The 22,262-nt window shown below is 37.3% G+C and overlaps 1 protein-coding gene across 5 annotated transcripts in view; it reads right to left on the bottom strand.

Annotated features, from left to right (window-relative positions):
* Window positions 1–22,262, bottom strand: part of SESN1 (sestrin 1) — a 108,492-nt gene that overhangs the window by 38,558 nt on the left and 47,672 nt on the right. For 2 of the 5 annotated variants that reach the window (XM_081526769.1, XM_081526767.1), the window contains exon 2: window positions 9,140–9,193. The exons of the other annotated variants lie outside the window; for them this stretch is intronic. The gene's annotated coding sequence lies outside the window, so the exon portion shown is untranslated. The remainder of the gene's footprint in view (window positions 1–9,139; window positions 9,194–22,262) is intronic. 5 annotated transcript variants of the gene reach the window in all.

The following is a 22,262-nucleotide window of genomic DNA, read 5'->3' as shown; positions in this document are numbered from 1 at the left end:
GGTCTTGAGTTCTATAAGGGATTTCAGAGGGCTACACTTCCTAAAGATTGCAAAGCTCCGTGTCCTAGGAAGATTTTTTTCCCCTAGCTGTTGATGACTAAAGACATTATTAGGAACAATGAAACCATGGTTTAAAATATAGTAATTGTCCAGTAGTCATGTATGGATGTGAGAGTTGGACGTGAAGAAAGCTGAGTGCCAAAGAATTGATGCTTTTGAACTGTAGTGTTGGAGAAGACTCTTGAGAATCCCTTGGACTGCAAGAAGATCCAACCAGTCCATCCTAAAGGAGATCAGTCCTGGGTGTTCACTGGAAGGACTGATGTTGAAGCTAAAACTCCAATCCTTTGGCCACCTCATACGAAGAGTTGACTCATTGGAAAAGACCCCAATGCTGGGAAGGATTGGGGGCAGGAGGAGAAGGGGACCACAGAGGATGAGATGGCTGGATGGCATCACCGACTTGATGGACATGGGTTTGGGTAGACTCCGGGAGCTGGTGATGGACAGGGAGGCCTGGCGTGCTGTGATTCATGGGGTCGCAGAGAGTTGGACACGACTGAGCGACTGAACTGAACTGAACCAAAAAGGTGGTCTCCAGACTAAGTGCACTTGATTCAGGGCAATTTTACTTTTTAGAAAAATTCTTATGAGCAGCAGGTTTGATTCTGCTTTATTAAATACTTTTGTTGAGAGTGAATTATTGCCTAAAATGCCATGAATGCTGAATTTTAAATGTTGCCATTTTTATAACACCTCCTCTCCCACTTAAACACTCCTTCTCCCCAATAATAAGCAGGTTTTTTAGTAAGGAAGGAAGTGTTCATTATTTTCCTATATAAATCTGCATTCAATTAAAGTCTATTTTCCTGAGCTTCTTCAATCCCCTCAGTAAAGTTCTTAGATATAATCAAAGACTGACAGAAAATATAAGCTCTTAGTAAGGTAACCAACATCAGTATGTTGGGTCCCTTCTTCCCCTCTAGTATTGTGGTAGGTAAAAATTAATAAAATGGCCTTTTAACTTGGCCACAGCTCTCCCTGACACTTGGGATTGGAGGCATGTGTCTGCTTCCTCGGATTCTGTCATTCTTTGGTCCTGCAAAAGCACAAACAAGATCCCTAGCTCTAGAACCCTCAGAATCTGAGCTTTAGTACCTGAAAAGAAGTTACTGAACCCTTTGATTTGAGAATCATCTGAGGAGATGCATAAAAATAAAAAATAATAATGGGTTCTGGGGAAGCAGGGATATCAGAAAAACTACTTAGGACTACGAATGCCCACAATGGCCTGAGCAGTGCTCTACGTCCAGAGCATTCATATAAAGGTGTGGATGCTAAGTAATTGGTTCTTATGCATGCAGTGTATGCTACGGGAAGAAGACAGTGGGAGATTTCATCAGTGTACTGATAAATTAGGAAACTGAACTTCTTCGTGTCTCAACCTATTTTCTTGGCTGCCTAAAGTGATTTCATCCGTAAGTTTGAGAACAGGGTAGAAACAGGTGAAAAAGAGAAAAAATAAAAATGGCCAGGACCTGGATTAGAAAGAAATCGGTCACAAAGGACATATTCGGGCTTCCCTGAGAGATCAGTTGGTAAAGAATCCGCCTGCAGTGCAGGAGACTCGGTTCAAATCCTAAGTTGGGAAGATCTGCCGGAGAAGGGATAGGTTACCCACTCCAGTATTCTTGGGCTTCCCTTGTGGCTCAGTTGATAAAGAATCCACCTGCAATGTGGGAGACCTGGGTTTGATCCCTGGGTTGGGAAGATCCCCTGGAGAAGGGAAAGGCTACCCACTCCAGTAATTCCCCAGAATTCTATGGATTCTACAGTCTATGGGGTCGCAAAGAGTCGGACACGACTGAGCGACTTTTACTTCACTCCTTCGTGTCACAAAGGAAAAATAACTGTCTGAAATTCTCAAGATCCAAAGTCTTGGAAGGAACCATAAAACCACACATTATATAATGACTATAACTCTATAGAACTGTGAAACAAAATGCAAGTGTATATAGTTATAGTCTATAAATTTCACATGGAGTGACTTGTGCAATTTCTCACAACAACCTTGTGAAATGGAGCTCATTATTCTTGTATTACCCAACAAGGAACCAGCCAACCTTTAAGTGGCAGAGATAGAGTCAGAGGTGGGTCTGTCTTACTTCAGGTCCAATGCCTCTTCCTTTCCCTTACTCAATAGTTTAAAATGTAGCTTCTGAGCCAGCTCTCAGGGAGCTTACAATCCAGTTGATGATAAAGACTCAAAACAATGAGGGCAACACTAGAAATATGCAGGAAGAGTGTCAGTGAAGGCTTGAAAGATGGGTAGAGGGGAATGGCATAGGGCAGAGAACAAGCTTGATGAAATCCTAAAGACTATAAGGAGACTGTCTTGTCCCTGGCAGGGGATATGAGTTGGCAAGCAGTGAGAAATAAGTTAGGGTCAGTTTTAGGGAGCCGACAAAGCCAGTGAAAGAGAAAACAAGAGAAAGCAAAAGGCAATAATGGAGCCCGAAAAGCTTTCTGAGTGGTGGCATGAAGTGGTGAAAGCAGTGTCTCTCATAAGTGTACAAAATGAGTGCAGGCAAAGGAAGCCTGTGCACATCTAAGGAAGAGGTAGTGAGACTAACCATCCCCTCCTTTAGCCTTACGACTTTACCAAACTTCATAGTCTGCCCACAGGGATCATTCCTAGACTTGTGCACATGCTCTTACCTCTGACTACAACTCTGTTCCCTCTAATCCAAGCCCAATTCTCACCATTAGTGTGAAGTTAGAAGTCACTGCCTTGGAGAAGGCTTCCCTGACCCCTCCATCCCTGGGGTAAAATATCTCCCTTAAATATTTCCCTTGTTAAAGCACTTATCTCTGAATTGTAATCCCTAGTGGGCTAGCCAGTCTCTCTTATTAAACTGAAAGTTCCAAGTGTAAGAAATGACCCATGTTGTCCAGCACTGAGTCCTTTGGCACATAATGAGTGAATTAGAGGAAGTAAGGAGGGATATAAGATCAAGAAACACATTTAGGGCTTACTGTCCCTAAAGTTTGGAGAAGGGAATGGCAACCTACTCCAGTATTCTTGTCTGGAGAATCCCATGGAGAGAGGAGCCTAGTGAGCTACTGTCCATGAGGTCGCAAAGAGTTGTACACGACTAAGCAACTAACACACACACATTTCCTTAAAGTTATATGAACAAGTAAGAAGACAGATACATGTATAGGCATGCTTAAATAAGGAAGAATGTAATTTGGAAGATAACCTCAATCTCAATAAAAGAGACATTCCAAGCCTTCTTTTCTTCTATCTTCCCAAACCCCTTAAGGAAGGAGAGGGTTGAATCAGGGTCAGGACAAAGGTAGGAAGAAGACACACTTTTTATAACCACTGCTAGAGGGAAACAGGCTGTAATTTTTTTAAAACCACATTTTGGCCTTAAAGGGAGCAAAGAATTTAACAACTTTCATTTAACAGCTCTCTACAGGGAGCACAGTGCTTTGCAAGAACCCACACAAGGTATTTCAGAGCATATTAAGATGAAAAAAACATAATTCCAGCCCTAAGGAGCTTTATAATCCAATAAAGAACTACATACGGTGGAATTAAGTTATAAGTAGTGCTATAGATTCAGATGAGGGGAAGAAGTCAAGAGACCATAAAAAAATCTGTCAAGCAGGGAGAAGAGATGATTGGTTTTCGATGTTAGAAGATCAGAAGCCTCTAAGATAGTCTGAGTTGTGAGGAGAAGCTAAAGGCAGGTAGACTTGAAGACAGTGTAATGGTCTAGTTAAGGGGTAACTGACACATAAGCCAGAATGATGAAAGTAGAAATGTAATGTAGGAAACATTCTGAAAGTCAAGAAGGCAGAATCTTAAAAATTGGTTATGAATGCCTTAAACTTATGAGTAAGGAAAATGAGTCAAAGTAATGCCTGAATTCTTACTGTTAATGTGAACTGAATTTTTGAGCAGGTAAAAATTCAGATTTTTATGTAGGGGGTCATCCCTAAGATGATGCCTCCTCAAAACTGGATTATGGAAAGAAAACATATCTCCAAAGAAACCTTTGCTTCTTTCCACTTTATAACTAAGCAAATACCATGTAAGACAAAGGTGGCATTCTCTAAGACAGTTTTGATGAGATGCTTAAGGATAGGATACTGAAGTTGCTTTTATTTGTGATGGTTCACTTATGAACAAATGCCTCCAGCTGTTTTTATTCCATAATATCTCTCTGCAATTATCTTTAGAACTTAAAGCAGTATGATTAAGTGAAAAGAATACTTTTTTTTTAATTAGTTTATTTTCTATTTTTTAACTTTACAATATTGTATTTGTTTTGCCATACATTGACATGAATCCACCATGGGTGTACATGACCCCCCCTCCCCCCGAACCACCTTCCTCCCCATCCCATCCCTTCAGGTCATCCCAGTGCACCAGCCCCGAGCACCCTGTGTCACGCATTGAACCTGGACTGGTGATTCGTTTCACATACGATAATTTACATGCTTCCATGCCATTCTCCCATATCATCCTGCCCTCTCCCTCTCTCATAGAGTCCATAATACTCTTCTATTTATGTGTCTCTTTTGATGTCTCGCATACAGAGTTATCTTTACTAATTTACTAAATACCATATATATGTGCTAGTATACTGTATTGGTGTTTTTCTTTCTGGCTTACTTCACTCTGTATAATAGGCTCCAGTTTCATCCACCTCATTAGAACTGATTCGAATGAATTCTTTTTAATGGCTGAGTAATATTCCATTGTGTATATGTACCACAGCTTCCTTATCCATTCGTCTGCTGATGGGCATCTAGGCTGCTTCCATGCCCTGGCTATTATAAACAGTGCTGTGATGAACACTGGAGTACACGTGTCTCTTTCAAGTCTGGTTTCCTCAGTGTGTATGCCCAGCAGTGGGATTGCTGGGTCATATGGCAGTTTCTATTTCCAGTTTTTTGAGGAATCTCCACACTGTTCTCCATAGTGGCTGTACTAGTTTGCATTCCCACCAACAGTGTAAGAGGGTTCCCTTTTCTCCACACCCTCTCCAGCATTTATTGCTTGTAGTCTTTTGGATAGTAGCCATTCTAACAGGCGTGAAATGGTACCTCATTGTGGTTTTGATTTGCATTTCTCTGATGAGTGATGTTGAGCATCTTTTCATGTGTTTATTAGCCATCTGTATGTCTTCTTTGGAGAAGTATCTGTTTAGCTCTTTGGCCCACTTTTTGATCAGGTCATTTCTATTTCTGGAATTGAGCTGCAGGAGTTGCCTGTATATTTTTGAGATTAATTGTTTGTCCGTTGCTTTGTTTGCTATTGTTTTCTCCCATTCCAAAGGCTATCTTTTCACCTTGCTTATAGTTTCCTTTGTTGTGCAGAAGCTTTTAATTTTAATTAGGTCCCATTTGTTTATTTTTGCTTTTACTTCCAATATTCTGGGAGGTGGGTCATAGAGGATCCTGCTGTGGTTTATGTCGGAGAGTGTTTTGCCTATGTTTTCTTCTAGGAGTTTTATAGTTTCTGGTCTTACATTTAGATGAGATCTTTTTCTATGTAGATACAAGATGACAATTAGATTATATTATTAAACATTTATAAAGAAGAAACAGTAAAGTATAATAACGAAAAGCACTGGCATTAGAGTCCAACAACCCTGGGTTCCAAGGAAAAATTAAATCTCTTTTAGCCTTGATGTCCTCATCTGTATAATGGGAATGATACTTCAGTGACTTTAGAAGGTCAGAGGATTACATGAAATCACATAACAGTGACTGGAATAGTAAGTCGTCAGCAAATATTAGCTTTCAGAACTACATAGTAAGAGCTACCAGAAGCCCTGTCTTATTGAGAATATAAATTAAGGGACTCTCCTGGTGGTTCAGTGGTTAAAATTCTACACTTCCACAGCAGGGGGGGGTGGGTTCAATTTCTGGTTAGGGAACTAAGACCCTGCATGCTGCACAGCATGGCCAAAATTTGTTTTTCAATGTAAATCATTAGTTAAATCACTCTTTAGCATGGCATTTGTGAAATACTCAAATTTATTCCTCTTTTTGGTGTTCTAGGCTAGAACAGGGTGTATTTAAGATTAAAATTACTAGGTATTGATACACTTTTAAAATTTAGTATCTGTAATGCTATGTTTCTTCTAATTGTAATGTTTACTAAATACCTGTAAATAATTTAACATCAAGCACAACCTATCCTCAACAATTTTACACATTAAAAGAGAATCTAGGGAGGAAATAATAGCAAACGAAGCAACTGACAAAGAATTAATCTCAAAAATATACAAGCAGCTCATGCAGCTCAATTCCAGAAAAATAAACGACCCAATCAAGAAATGGGCCAAAGAGCTAAACAGACATTTCTCCAAAGATGACATACAGATGGCTAACAAACACATGAAAAGATGCTCAACATCACTCATTATCAGAGAAATGCAAATCAAAACCACAATGAGGTACCATCTCATGCCAGTCAGAATGGCTGCTATTAAAAAGTCTACAAACAATAAATGCTGGAGAGGGTGCAGAGAAAAGGGAACCCTCTTACACTGTTGGTGGGAATGCAAACTAGTACAGCCACTATGGAGAACAGTGTGGAGATTCCTTAAAACACTGGAAATAGAACTCCCATATGACCCAGCAATCCCACTGCTGGGCATACACACTGAGGAAACCAGAATTGAAAGTGACATGTGTACCCCAATGTTCATCGCAGGACTGTTTACAATAGCTAGGACATGGAAGCAACCAATATGGCCATCAGCAGACAAATGGATAAGAAAGCTGTGGTACTTATACACAATGGAATATTACTCAGCTATCAAAAAGAATGCATTTGAATCAGTTCTAATGAGGTGGATGAAACTGGAGCCCATTATACAGAGTGAAGTAAGTCAGAAAGAAAAACACCAATACAGTATATTAACACATATATATGGAATTTAGAAAGATGGTAATGACGACCCTATATGCGAGACAGCAAAAGAGACACAGATGTAAAGAACAGACTTTTGGACTCTGTGGGAGAAGGCGAGGGTAGGATGATTTGAGAAAATAGCATTGAAACATGTATATTACTATATGTGAAATAGATCGCCAGTCCAGGCTCGATGCATGAGACAGGGTGCTCAGGACTGGTGCACTGGGATGACCCTGAGGGATGGGATTGGGAGGGAGGTGAGAGGAAGGTTCAGGATGGGGGACACATGTACACCCATGGCTGATTCATGTGGATGTATGGCAAAAGCCACTACAATATTGTAAAGTAATTAGCCTCCAATTAAAATAAATAATAAATTTTAAAACAGAGAATCTATATTTTAAAAACAATACAATGCTTCTTTTACAACTCTTTGTCCATCTTTTATTACTGATATTCTTCCAAGAAAATCCACTGGTCAATGTGGTAGAGATGGCTAGTTGTTCCTAGTGTGGATTCTCTGCTTCTTCTATGGTTAATAAAAACCCGTATCTTTAGTTGGGTATATTGCCACTCAGAATAAAGGTAAATTATCCAGTTTTCCTTGGTGTGACCAAGTTGGAAAGTTTTGGTCAATGTGATTATAAAGGAAAATGGAGTGTGCACAATAAATGTCACTAAAGTGAGGAAGCACATGCTTATTCTCTTGGTAAATTCTCCCTCTGTCTGGAACGTGGATGTGATTCTAGAGCTGGGGCAGCCATTCTGGACATCTGTCTTAAGAGATGGAAGCCACGTCTTGAGGCTGATGAAAAGGGCGCCTGACGATTATGTGAAGCTTCTAAATCAGTCCTGGACTACCTTCACTTATACGAGAAAATAAGAAACTGTCTTGTATAAGAATTCTTACATTGAATTTTCTAAACTGGCAACGTGATATAATCCAGTCCTAAAAAATACAGACAAAATGAAAGCCAAGATTTAAACTCACTTGTTTCCTTAACAAATTTGTTCTTATCTTATACATGCCTGGTCTTTTTATACCTCTTTTCTTCTTATTCCTTCTGTAAACTCCTGGACCCCTGTAGATATTACCTTGGATTCATTTCCATGGTGTGGATATTACCTTTGGTTCATTTCCATGGTGTTAAGGGAGGGAGGGAGAGAGAGTGAGTTCACTCGGTTGCTCTACCACCATCAGTTGTTATATTCCTAACCTGTCCCTTTAGTGTGGAAGCCTACCTTCTTTTCACCACCCTCAGTTACTATATTCCTTATCTATCCTTTAGTCTACCCCATCCACTCCAGACTCTAGTTTCCTCTTCATCCTAGAATTTCAACTCCATTAAAGAATTGTCCTCAGAAAGAGCATTTATTTGTTCACTATCCACTCAACAAATTTTGAGTATCTACTGTATTGTTAGTTGATGAATAAAACAGACCCAGACTTCAGAGAGCTAAGTCAAGCAATATCTTAAAATGCAGATTGAAATGTGTTTTATTATTTATGTATTATACCTCTATGGTCCCAAATTTTACAAAGGATCAAAGTGAAAAAGATAAGTTAATGTAAAAGATAGGGAGAAAGCAGATATATGGAGAGGGAGCAGGAAATAGGGAGGGATGGAGGAGAATTCTCAGGGACAAAAGCAAAGATGTAACTGTACAGCAAAGGAAGAAGGGAAAGGAACACACATTCACTGAATTTTACGGGGCTTCATATACCCTCACAACCTCTTTCATGTGTTAATGATTAACAGGGACAAGCTTATTGTTAAACTTCTGGAACCTTTAGAGCATAGCAACTGCTCTCCTTATTATATCTGCTGTGTGCATTGCTAAGGCAAAGACCTTCAGAAATCCTCAAAAGGCTCCCCATTATTGCTTCCCAATCCCAGCAACCTATTTAGAACTTCTATCCCTTCTCTCTTCTCACTGGAACCTTCCTCTGCCAGTGTGTCCTGAGGGAAGAAGTGATTCCGTAAAATGGGGAGGAAGTATTGTTGAAATCCCCAGTCAAAATTTAGGTTTGATTGGCTCATTCAAACGCTGCTAAAATAGAATGTAAACATCATTTTTGCTACCAACTCTTGTCTGGCAATAAAGCAGTTAAAATTGGCTTTTATGGGTTGTCTTTACGATTTGCCAGACTGAAAAAATAAGTTCAAAGTTTCAAATAATTAATATGAATTTTACCTTAGGACTGTCACCCCACTGTCAGATACAGAAAACCTGAAAATCATTCTTTGCCTGTAAAATAAAGATAGTACTATTGTTGGACACATGGTTCCAGAAACATGAAAAAACAAAAACAAAACACCAAGCAACTCAGCCACCAATGTTGGGATTTTGGTGCTTTTTGTTGCTGTTGTTATCTTAGGAAAAGTATATTTATTAAATACTACTAAACAAGTTTGTGACATTTAGTTCTTAATACTCTATAATATGACTTTATGAATTTTTTTCTTAGATTGTGGTTTTAACACTTCACAAGTAGTTTCTTTTCCTGTTAACTTTTCAGACCACTCTGCTTAAGCTTGAGCTAAATACCTGGAGGAAGTGCTACCACAATTTTAGCTTTTTTGTTTCCACTTGAGCAATATTATTCTCAATATTTCTCCATTTGTAAAGTATCATATGTTTACCCTCCAACCTAATAAAATTTTTTACAGTATATAAAAATTAATATGAAATAATTATGGTAAAATAATGAAACAATTATAAATCTGAAACAGAGAAAATAGGAACACTGTTCCACAAGTACTAGCAAAAGGCTTATAGGATGCTTTAAATTTTTCTTTGGCTTTTGTTTAGCACCTGAGTCAGGAAACTCTTACTGATCAGGGTCCCTTGCCTTTTTCTATAGGGCCCTTGTCCGTAACATGCAGCCAAAAAATAACAATTGTTATTAATATATTCCTGATACAGCATAAAAAAGCATGAAAACATTCTAAGTACTAAAGACAGTCTTTTCGTCCCCAATGGACAATAAGTTCAGAAAAACAAGTTTCCTTGTTTATGAACCATGCTATTTAAGACTCTGTGATGTGCACTGCTATTTTCTATAAAAATATTCTTTCAATGAAAATCTCAGCTCAAATGTTGGCCAGAAAAGTTTTGAAATCTAGTTTTGTTTTTTCTTATTCTTTCAAATTGGATTTAGGGAGTAGAAAAAAGTACGTCTTTATTTCACACAGTAAACCTCATTAGGCTCTAAAAACTATAAATCTCTACTAATTGGTATCTTTGCACAGCAAAAGTTATGGCAACCTTAACTCATGGGGATGATTTTGTAGTACTACAAGATGTTAAAATCTCCTCTGATTAAACAACACAATTGTATTCAACATCTAATCCACGTCTGATGTAATAATCATAGGTTTCAGAGGTAAAATAATTATAACCTGAACCCAGAATTGGAATTTGGAGAGTGTCTAAGTACAAACACTTTCATTCTACAAATGAAAAAATTGAGAACCAGAGGCAAAATACATAGTTTTAATGTTGAGGTATTTATCATATTATAGTTTTGGGAAAAACTGGGCACCTGTGTGTAAAATCAGGGTTGGTCTTTGGATTTTATAGAGTAAATGAGTGCTTACTTGGTGTAATTTTAGAAGTGCTATTACCAAAACAAAAACAAAAACAAAAACCCCAACCACATAAAAATGTGTCACCTAAATTTTCCCTCAAGATGAAAAGGGTAAAATGATATCTAGTTATCTTTCTTTTACATATTTAGTTGAGATTTAATAATTCTATAAGCAGATTAGTTCTATTAATTTCTATTAAAATGCAAATATAAAACTCATACAAAAGAAAAAACTCAAACTATATAATGGACTCAAACCTTACATAGACATGTAAGATGAAAATCATGTAGATAAAATTATCATTGAAAATCTCTTTAGAAGGTACCAGACTGAAGACAGATTAAACCACTTCTTACTAAGTCCAAAACAGGCAGTGTGTCCTTCAGCATTAGAGCTGATGACTGTTTATTTGGTTCAACACCTGCTGGAGTCATTGGTTTGTGTTTAGGAGCCTTCTATAAAAAAAAAGCCTCGTGTAAAAGATGTGTCTTTAACACTTGAAACACCCTCAGAATGGTCAGGTGCTCATTCTATAAGAAGTGAGCAGGAACTCAGACCAAGGAAGAACATAGCAGATTTCTACCTTTTATTTAATACTCACTCAGGAGTATATGCTCACTGAGTATCATGTTAGGCAGAATTGCCTATGATATTTATATTAAAATACATTCTGCCTCACATTGAAAATTCTTTTGATAAGTAAGAATAGTTATATTTACATAAGTTAAATGTATGAGTGATGTAATTCTATTTTAGGAGTCAGTTCTTTCCTTAAGACCAGGTTTTGATGGCCTATTAGGGCAACAGAGAAAAGAACAGGTTCTTCGTGAACAAGGAAAGATCTCATGGAGGGTGGATCTACTCCTTAGGAGTAGTAGTCAAAGGATCTACTCCTTTGACTGTGGATCTACCACAGTCAAAGGTAAATTTTGCCTACTTCACAAATCTGTTTAGAGTATAGGTACACATATGCTACATAAAGCTTTTAAGTCACAAGAGCTGACTAACCATAATACCCAATATTCTCAAACATGATAGATTACTGAGAATTTTTGCACACAGTAACTATTAGTGTGAATGTATCATCTTTATACTGGGGCTTCCCTGGTGGCTCAGATGGTAAAGAATCTGCCTGCAATGTGGGAGACCTGGGTTCAATCCCTGGGTTGGGAAGATCCCCTGGAGAAGGAAATGGCAACCTACTCCAGTATCCTTGCTTGGAGAATCCCCATGGACAGAGGAGCCTAGTGGGCTATAGTCCATGGGGTCACAAGAGTCGGACACGACTGAGCGACTAAGGACACACACACATCATCTTTATATTTTACTGTTTTCAGTTCAAGATGAGGTCCAATTTAAAAAAATCGAACTTGGAGGTGAGAATATCAAGTTTAGAAATCACAGTGTTGTCTTGTGGCTTCTCTATGGAGTACTGCCAGCAAGTGCTGGCTTCTTGCTGAGAGCTAACCACTGCTAAAGTGTCTGAAGAGGAGGGGTCATAGTCCTATCATTAGTAGTAAAAATCCTGTTACCAAATTAGATAAAGACAGTTTACATGTACAGATTCTAAACTGGTTGACCCAAAGAGCAAAATGAAGTTGACAGAAACGGGAAACAAGTATTTTCATGAATTTACAAACTAAGTTTCTATTAAGAGTTCTTTTGGCTACAAATTCAGTTCTTCAAGAAGCTTGTTGATAGTCCTCTTTTTTCTGAATTAAACTATTGTTCATGTAGAAGATAAATTCGTCAAGTGAATTATTATGGCTTCAAATCTAAAAAGGAAACCAGTGGCTTCCCTGGTAGTCCTATATTCAAGAGTTTGCCTGCCAATGCAGGGAACATGGGTACCATCCCTGGTCTGGGAAGACTCCATATGCCGTGGAGCAATTAAGCCCGTGTGCCACAACTACTGAGCCTGTGCTTTAGGCAACTACTGAAGCTTGTGCGCCCTAGAACCAGTGCTCCACAACAAGACAAGGCACCACAATTAGAAGCCCACACTCCGCAGCTGGAGAGTAGCCCCCCATTTACTGCAACTAGAGAAAGCCCACAGACATCAACGAAGACCCAGCACAGCCAAAAATAAATAAATAAATCCAAAGGAAACAGGGATGGGTAAGAGGAGAAAACACACTGAGAGGGATTATTTTGTGGCCATACACTGCACCATGGCTGTGACTGGGATTTCACAAATGCATATGTACCACATATGGCTGAACTCACTTAGGACCCATGATTGGGAAAATAACTACTGGAAACACATGACCAATTGATACCAGGTGTTATCTTTAGCATGAAAACCCCAGTTATGGGATTAGAGATTATTATGTGAATTGCTAGTCTTTAGCTACAGCACTAATGAAAATTATTTCAGCAACAAAAGTAACTCTGCCTTCCACAAAAGAAATAATTTGGTAGGTCTCCTATTTGATATCCTTTTTCATTGTACTCAGCTGAACTTCTTTAATTAGGCACAAAGGTATTAAACTGAAGGCTTTTTGTGATGGGTCTTCAGAAAGGATGAAAGGGTTGAATTTAATGTTCAAACTTCTGCTTTCTCTGTCAACTTAGTTGTTAAATGTGGGGAATTATTACAAATTTATCACTTTAGTAGTGCTACTTTATTCTTCATGTAAACATTTGTCCAAGGACTCTTAAAGCAACTCCAGCAAATTACATTAGGTGTTTTGCTACAATGATTAAATTAAAACAGAAGTCTTTGGTATCACTTCCTTGATTTTATTTTAGCTTCTTAAAAATAAATTAAAAAAAAAAAAAGTGGGGACTTTCCTGGTGGTCCAGTGGTTGAGAGTCTGCCTTCCAGTGCAGGGGATAAGGGTTCAATCCCTGACCAGAGAGCTAAGCTCCCGTAAGTCACAGGGCAACTGAAGCCATTACCACAACTACTGAGCCTGTGAGCTCTGGAGCCCGCACACCACAACTAGAGAGACACCCATGTGCTGTAGCTGAGACCCAACGCAGCGACATAAATAAATAAACACTTTTTTAAATGTTTAATAAAAAAATAATTTAAAATAAATAAATAAATGAAATGTTAAAACCACCTAAATGGCAAACTAGTATAAATTTTTTTTAAAATAACATATCCTCAGTTTGCAGTGTTCATTTTAATTTGAAACATAAAAATCTCAAACATTTTACCATTTCTTCCCTCTAAGGACAACCCAGCATTTACCCGTACAAGTACCTGTGCCACTAACAAGTAACTAATGATCCAAAAGAGGGATTTTGAGGGCAATGAAGACGTAGTAGTTTTCAGAACGTAAGAAATAAAGGTTCGATCACAAAATTCGTCATGTAATGGGAAAACAATAGAACCCATAATCAATATATGAATAACATAAAATACTTCAATAATGTAGCACTGATAAGTTCAGAATTGATTGCTTAACTAAGAATACTGGGATTTCTTCTCCCTTAAACATATCATAATTCCTGAACTATTTAAAAATTTCATAACAAAATATATCAATACAGCATTGAGAAATTATTTTTTAAATAACAGGAAAAAATGTGCTGACCTAAGTAACTTTGAAAACAAGTAGAGTTTGTAAGACTAAAGCAAAAGGAATTGTATGTAAGCACTGTACTGTCATTGCTAAAGTTGTTTTCCACATAATATGGGTCAACAATTCTATACTGCTATACATATATACTACAATTGAATAAGTAAATGAATTGTGACTGGTGTGAGCCAGATGTCCCACTGTTGGAGGAGGGAAATTACAGATAAGGGGAGAAATCTAGAATGGTCCATGTGGTAACTGATTAGAGTTAGAAATATCACTACAAACTCAAGTTTAGCTTAATACAGACATAGATGGTTATATACAGAAATATTTATAGATGTATATACATAGGGCTTTCTTGGTGGCTCAGACAGTAAAGAATCTGTCTGCAGTGCAGGAGACCTGGGTTCTATCCCTGGGTCAGAGGGTCCCCTGAAGAAGGGAATGGCTACCCACTCCAGTATCCTTGCCTGGAGAATTCCAAGGACAGAGGACCCTGGTGGGCTACAGTCCATGAGGTCACAGAGAGTCGGACAGGACTGAGCGACTAACACACACATACACAGGTGCGTACACACATATATATTTCCTTGCTCTGTCTGCCAAGAGGGCCTAAAAGCAATGAATGACACCCTAGTGGCAACAGGCACATCTCGCTGATGTCTCTCTGGTTATTTTAATAATCGGAAGCTCGTTCTTAAGTAGATTCTATAAGAAGTGACCATAGGAAATAGATTCTCTGAGGTTCTTTTCCCTTACATATTTATTTATTTGGCTGTGACAGGTCTTAGCTGCAGCATGCAGGATCTTCACTGCATCATGCAAGATCTTTCCTTGCATCATGTGGACTCCAGAGCCTGTGGGCTCAGTAGTTGCAGTACGCAGGCTTAGTTTTCCTACAGCACGTGGGATGTTAGTTCCCCAACCAGGGATCAAAGTCACATCCCCTGCATTGCAAGGTGGATTCTCAACCACTAGACCACCAGGGAAGTTCCAGCTCTGACACACTGAAAATGTTTGTTGTTTATGCTTAAAAGTTAGAAAATCCTTGGCTCACAATTTCTTTCCTAGAATATATTAAATATGCTGCTCTATTTTCTTTTGGTATTGCTATTGAAAAGTCTGATGATAATCTAACTTTTCCCTTATAAGTTAGTATGACTATGTCTTGGTAATGGTCATTCTGGGTTAATATTGTTAGGCATGCAATATATTCTTTCAATATGTAGCTTATTTCTTTTTAATTTCAAGAAAATTTTCTTGAATTGTACTTTTTAGTACTCATTTTTATGCCTTCCTCTGATTTTTTTTCCAGTGGCTATTATCTGTATGTTGGTTCTTCTGTCTACTCTTAATATCTGTCACTTTTCAAAATTCCTTAAAAATTTTTTTTCATCTCTTTTATATTTTTAAAGCTTCCTTATTTTTCACCTATTTCTCTTACGGTATTATTTATTTGGATTTATGTCCTTTCCAGTTTAATGCATTACTTCAAGTGATTTTTCTCTTTTTTGCAGAGTTATATTACCTCACTTCTGAGTTTTTCTAATTCTAATTTTTGTTGTTCTTTTTATTGTTTTCCTAATGTCTTTTGTTTTAAATAGTAGGTTACAGTATTTGACTAATCTTTCAAGTATGCTTTCATTGTCTATAGATAATATTCAACTCCTTATTCTTATTTATAACTTTATATGTTGCTCATTTTTATGTGAAATAAGCTTGAATGAGATAGGGTCAGAACAGATTTTTCTAACTACACAGAATTTTCTGTTGCTTCTGAGTAGTGTGACAACTTGCATTCTGCAATTTTGGGGGCTCCATTCTTCTCTCTCATAGACTTTCTTTTCCTTTTATCTCTGTTGTCCCTATTCTGTTTAATTGTTATTCCACTCCTAGCAACTGTTTTCCACAGAGGCATTTCTAATCTTTTAGGGGAGAGAACTCTTTCCATAGGGGATAAAGCAGTGACCAACCCAGGAGTAGTTGGCCCAAAGCAGGATAATTACTTATGTCAAACTTTGTATCTTAGTCCCTAATATAGCTATTCTTATTTTTAACCTAAAATAATGTTTAAAATTGCTTAACAGTTAAATTACCTATCTCTTGTTCAGACTAGTTCCCCCTGTAAATGCCATCCTACTTTAAATTCCAGGGAGATACATTGCATTTATTCTAGGTGGGAAAGAAGATATGCAGATTTCACTACAAGGTGCAACAGAAATATCATACTGGAGAGGATGGTATTGCTGGCATATGACTGGAAGTGGCACAATTCCAAGCATATGTTAGATGAGAGTACTTCATCTGGGAGAAACTTAAAATAATAATTTAAATGTTCATGAGGCAAACTAGGTTCCAACTTAAAACACTAAGAAACAGAACCATCAACGAAAAGGAAATCAATTGCCAAGTGTACCAAAAGGGTTGTAGGGTAAACAAGAGGAAAATTTGCATTTGTTGACATACAAATAGAAGTATTCTATAGGAGGTGCATTAATTATTAATGGCAAACCCTATAAACACAAAATAAAACCAGTATCACTGGTCACATAATTCAAAATTTACATGTAATAAAGGCAAGGCAATGGATTCAAGTTATAACTTGTCATATATATACTCCACAGACATATAGCCACATATCCTAGGCTGCAGTAATACTCCAATTTGTGAAGCTGAGAGCTATAAAAAATGAGGGGGTGAGTACTTAAAACATTTTAACTGTTTACTATTTTATCTCCTCCCCTAAATTGCTAGTCTCTTGAGGACAGGGGCTAGGACATAGTATTTCTCTTCCTTTTGCTTAGCATACTTCTCAGAGTTGCCTTTCAACAAACATCTGTAGAATGTATGAATGATTGAATGAATACGTGAATGATTGAATGAATACGTGAATGATAGCCAAAACGTCTGTAAAAATTGGAAAACATCTTGGCACATCAGAGCAGGAAACAGAGGAGAGTGGATATTTATTATTTATATTAACATGCTATACACTAATATTTAATATATAGTGTTTGAAGTCAATTATATATATTAACACATATTTTAATATAGAACTGAAAGGAAGTTAACTTACATAAGAACTTTTAATTTATTTTTTCAAGAAGAAAACTCCATCATAGCAATTAATATCTAATCAAGCATAAAGGGGAGAAAGTCTCAGGATGGCAGAGTAGAAGGACATGAGCTCACTCCTTACGAAAACACCAAAATCACAACTAACTGCTGAATAACCATTGACAAAAAAATGTTGGAACCTACCAAAAAAGATACCTTATATCCAAAGACAAAGAAACCACAATATAACTGTAGGAGCTGTGCAATCATGATAAAAATCAAATCCAATATGCACTGGGTGAGCAACATGTAAACTGGAAAATAATTATATCATGGAAGTTCTCCCACAGGAGTGAAAGCAAGGTTTGATCACAAGAATTCCACAGGATGGGGGGGCGCGGGCAGAAACTCTACTTTTGGAGGGTGCACACAAGGTCTCATGCACACTAGGACCCAGGGAAAACAGCAGTGACCTCATAAGAAAAGACCCTGATGCTGGGAAAGACTGAGGGCAGGAGGAGAAGTGGGCAACAGAAGATGAGATAGTTGGATGGTATCACTGACTCAATGGACATGAATTTGAGCAAACTCCAGGAGATGGTGAAGGACAGGGAAGCCTGGCATGCTGCAGTCCATGGGGTCACAAGGAGTTGTACATGACTTAGTAACTGAACAACATAAGAGACTGGGCCAGATCTATCTGCCAGTGTTAGAGGGTTTCCTGCAGAGGCAGGGGGCAGCTGTGGCTGACTGCAGAGACAAAGAGACTGGCAGTGGCAGTTCTATAGAATATTCATTGGCATAAGCCTTCCTGAAGGTGCCATTTTTCTCCCTAGGACCTAGCCTCAGCCAACAGCCTGCAGGCTCCTGTGCTGGGATGCCTCAGGCCAAACCACCAACTAGGCAGAAACACAGCTATACGCAACAGCAGACAGGCTGCTTAAAGTCTTCCTGAGCACTGTCCTGCCCAGCAGAGGGACAAGATCCATGTCAGCTTACCAGTGGGCAGGCATCAGTGTGCAGGAACCAGATACATACACACACACACACACACACACACAGAGGAAATCACACACAACACTAAAGTTAGTTTTCAAATCCCAAGAGAAGAGAACAAAAGAGGAAGAAAAAGGACCTACAGGAGCAAATCCAAAACAATTAACAGAATGGCAGTAAGAACACACATATCAGTAATTACCTTAAATGTAAATGGATTAGATGCTCCAACCAAAAGACACAGACTGGCTGAATAGATACAAAAACAATACTCATATATATGCTATCTACAAGGGATCCACTTCAGATCTAGGGACACATACACACTGAAAGTGAGAGGATGGAAAAAGGTATTCCATGCAAATGGAAATTAAAAGAAAGCTGGGGTAGCAATACTTACATCAGACAAAATAGACTTTAAAATAAAGACTGATTCAAGAGACAAAGAAGGACACTACACAGTGATCAAGGGATCAATCCAAGAAGAAGAGATGAGGATTGTAAGTTGTAAATATATATGTATCCAATATATGAGCACCTCAATATAGAAGGCAAATACTAAGAGCCATAAAAGGAGAAATTGACAGTAGCATAATAATAGTGGGGGACTTTAACACCCCACTTACATCAGTGGACAGATCATCCAGAAAGAACATCAGTTAACACAGGCTTTAAATGACACATTATACAAGATAGACTTAACTTATATTTACAGAGCAGCAAATGCACATGCTTTTCAAGTGCACATGTCCATTCTTTAAAATAGATCACATACTGGGCCACAAAGCAAGCCCCAGTCATTAAAGAAAATGGAAATCATATCAAGCATCTTTTTTGACCACAACACCATGAGATTAGAAATCAACTACAAGAAAAACACTGTAAAAAACACAAACATGTGGAGGCTAAACAATATGATAGTAAACAACCAATGGATCACTGAAGAAATCAAAGAGGAAATCAAAAATACCTAGAGACAAATGAAACACAAGCACAATGATCCAAAACATTTGGGACACAGCAAAAACAGTTCTAATTGGGAAGTTTATACTAATAAGATCTTACCTTAGGAAACAATACAAATCACAAGTAAGCAACCTAACCTCACACCTAAAGCAGTTTTAGAAAGAAGAATAAACAAAATCCAAAGTTTGTAGGAGGAAAGAAATCATAAAGATCAGAGCAGAAATAAATGAAATAGAAACAAACAAAACCAACAGAAAAGATCAATGAAACTAAAAACTGGTTATTTAAAAAGATTTTAAAAATTCATATATTTTTAGACAGACTCATCAAGAGAAAAAGGCCATAGGCTCAAATCAATAAAATTAGAAATGAAAAAAGAAGTTACAAAAGACACCACAGATATTCAGAGGATCATAAGAGACTACTACAAGCAACTATATGCCAATAAAATGGACAACCTGGAAGAAATGGACAAATTGTTAGAAATATACAATCTTCTGAGAATGAACCATGAAGAAATAGAAAATATTAACAGAACAATCAGAAGTAATGTAATTGATACTGTGATTTAAAAACTCCCAACAAAAGTCCAGGACCAGATGGCTTCATAAGCAAATTCTATAAAACATTTAAAGAAGAGTCAACACCTATCCTTTGGAAACCATTCCAAAAAATTGCAGAGAAAGTAATACTCCAAAACTCATTCTATGAGGCCACCACCACCCTGATGCCAAAATCAGATAAAGATAAAATAACAGAAAATTATAGGCCAATTTCACTGATGAACAGAGATATAAAAATCCTCAACAAAATACTAGCAATCTGAGTCCAACAATACATTAAAAGGATCATACACCATGATCAAGTGGGATTTTATTCTGGGAATGCAAAGATTTTTCAATATCTACAAATCAATCAGTGTGGCACAGCATATCAACCATATTAAGAATACAAATCATACTATTATCTCATTAGATGCAAAAAAAAGCTTTTGACAAAATTCAACACACATTTATGATAAAAACTCTCTAGAAAGTGGGTATAGAGAGAACATACTCCCAACATAATAAAGTCTATACATGACAAAGTGAAAGTGAAAGTCACTTAGTCATGTCCAACTCTTTGTGATCCCATGGACTAGTCCATGGAATTCTCCAGGCCAGAATAATGCAGTGAGTATATATGACAAACCAATAGCTAATATCAAACTCAATGATCAAAAGCTGAAAGCATTTCCTTAAAGTCAGGAACAAGACAAGGATGTCCACTTTCACCACTTTTATTCAGTACACCTTTGGAAGTCCTAACCATGGCAATCAGAGAAGAAAAAGAAACAAAAAGAATCTAAGTTGGAAAAGAAGATGTAAAACTGTCATTGTTTGCAAATGACATAATACTATACATAGAAAATTCTAAAGATGGTACCAGAAAACTACTAGAGCTCATAAATGAATCTGGTAAATTTGCAGGATACAAAATTAATATATAGAAATCTATTACCTTTCTATATACTAAAAACAAAAGATCAGAAATAGAAATTAAAGAGACAACCCCATTTACCATCACATCAAAAAGAATAAAATACCTAGGAATAAACCTACCTAGGAAACAAAAGAGTGGTACTCTGAAAACTATAAGATGCTAATGAAAGACATCAAAGATGATACAAACAGATGGAAAGATATGCCATATTCTTGGAATGGAAGAATCAATATTGTCAAAACACCTATACTACCCAAGGCAATCTACAGATTAGATGCAATGCCTATCAAATTATCAGTGGCATTTTTCACAGAACTAGAACAATCAATCTTAAAATTTATACGGAGACACAAAAATCCTGAATGGCCAAAGTGATCTTGAGAAAGAAAAACGGAGTTAGAGGAATCAGGCTCCCCAACTTCAGACTATGCTACAAAGCTACAATCATCAATACAGTATGGTATTGGCTCAAAAACAGACACATAGATAATGGAACAGGACAGAAAGCCCAGAAATAAACCCACACACCTATGTCAGTTAATCTATGACAAAGCAGGCAAAACCATACAATGGAGGGAACACTCTCTTCAATAAATGGCTGAGAGAACTGGACAATTACCTGTAAAATAATGAAATTGGAACATTCTTTAACATCATACAAAAAAAAAAAAAAAGCCACTCAAAATGGATTAAAGACCTAACTATAAGACTGGACACTATAAAACTCAGAAAACATAGGCATAACACTCTTTGACATAAAACTGCAGCAATATCCTTTTCAATGCATCTCCTAGGGTAATGGAAATAAAGACTAAAATAAATAAATAGGACTAAATTAATCTTAAGAGCTTTTGTACAGCAAAGGAAATCATAAACAAAATGAAAAGACAACCCACAGAATGGGAGAAAATATTTGCAAATGATGCAACTGACAAATGATTCATCGCCAACATTTACAAACAGTTCATGTGGCTCAGTACCAAAAAATAAAATAAAGGGAAGAAGACCTAAATAGACATTTCTCTAAAGAAGACATACAGATGGTCAAGAGGAACATGAAAAGATGCTCAATATTGCTAATTATTTGAGAAATGCAAATCAAAACTACAATGAGGTATCACCTCACACTGGTCAGAATGGCCATCATCAGGGTGTAGAGAAAAGGAAACCCTTCTACAGTGTTGGGGGGAATGTTAGTAGGTAGCCACTTTGAAGAACAGTATGGAAGTTTCTTAAGAAACTAAAAATAGAACTCATACATGATCCAGTAATCCCACTCCTGGGCATATATCCAGAGAAAAACATATTTCAAAGGGATTCATGAACCCCGATGTTGATTTCACCACTGTTTACAATAGACAAGACACAGAAGCAACCTAAATGTCCATTGACAAATGAATGAATAAAGAAGATATGGCATATATATACACAATGGAATATTACTCGGCCATTAAAAAGAATGAAATAACACCATTTGAAGCAACATGGATGGACCTGGAGATTATCACACTAAGTGAAGAAAGACAAATATCATATGATATTGCTTATATGTGAAATCTAAAAAAGAAAACAATACCAATGGACTTATTTATAAAACAGAAACAGACTCACAGACTTAGAGAATAAACTTATGGTTACCAGGGGGAAGGATGAGGGGTGAGGGGTAGATTGAGAAGTTGAGATTAACATGTA

Source organism: Giraffa tippelskirchi, chromosome 9, assembly GCF_054371585.1.
Source record: "Giraffa tippelskirchi isolate mGirTip1 chromosome 9, T2T-mGirTip1v1.2.pri, whole genome shotgun sequence".
In the NCBI taxonomy this organism is placed as follows: domain Eukaryota; kingdom Metazoa; phylum Chordata; class Mammalia; order Artiodactyla; family Giraffidae; genus Giraffa; species Giraffa tippelskirchi.
The sequence above is the reverse complement of the archived record's forward strand: the minus strand, read 5'-3'. Positions and strand labels throughout refer to the sequence as shown.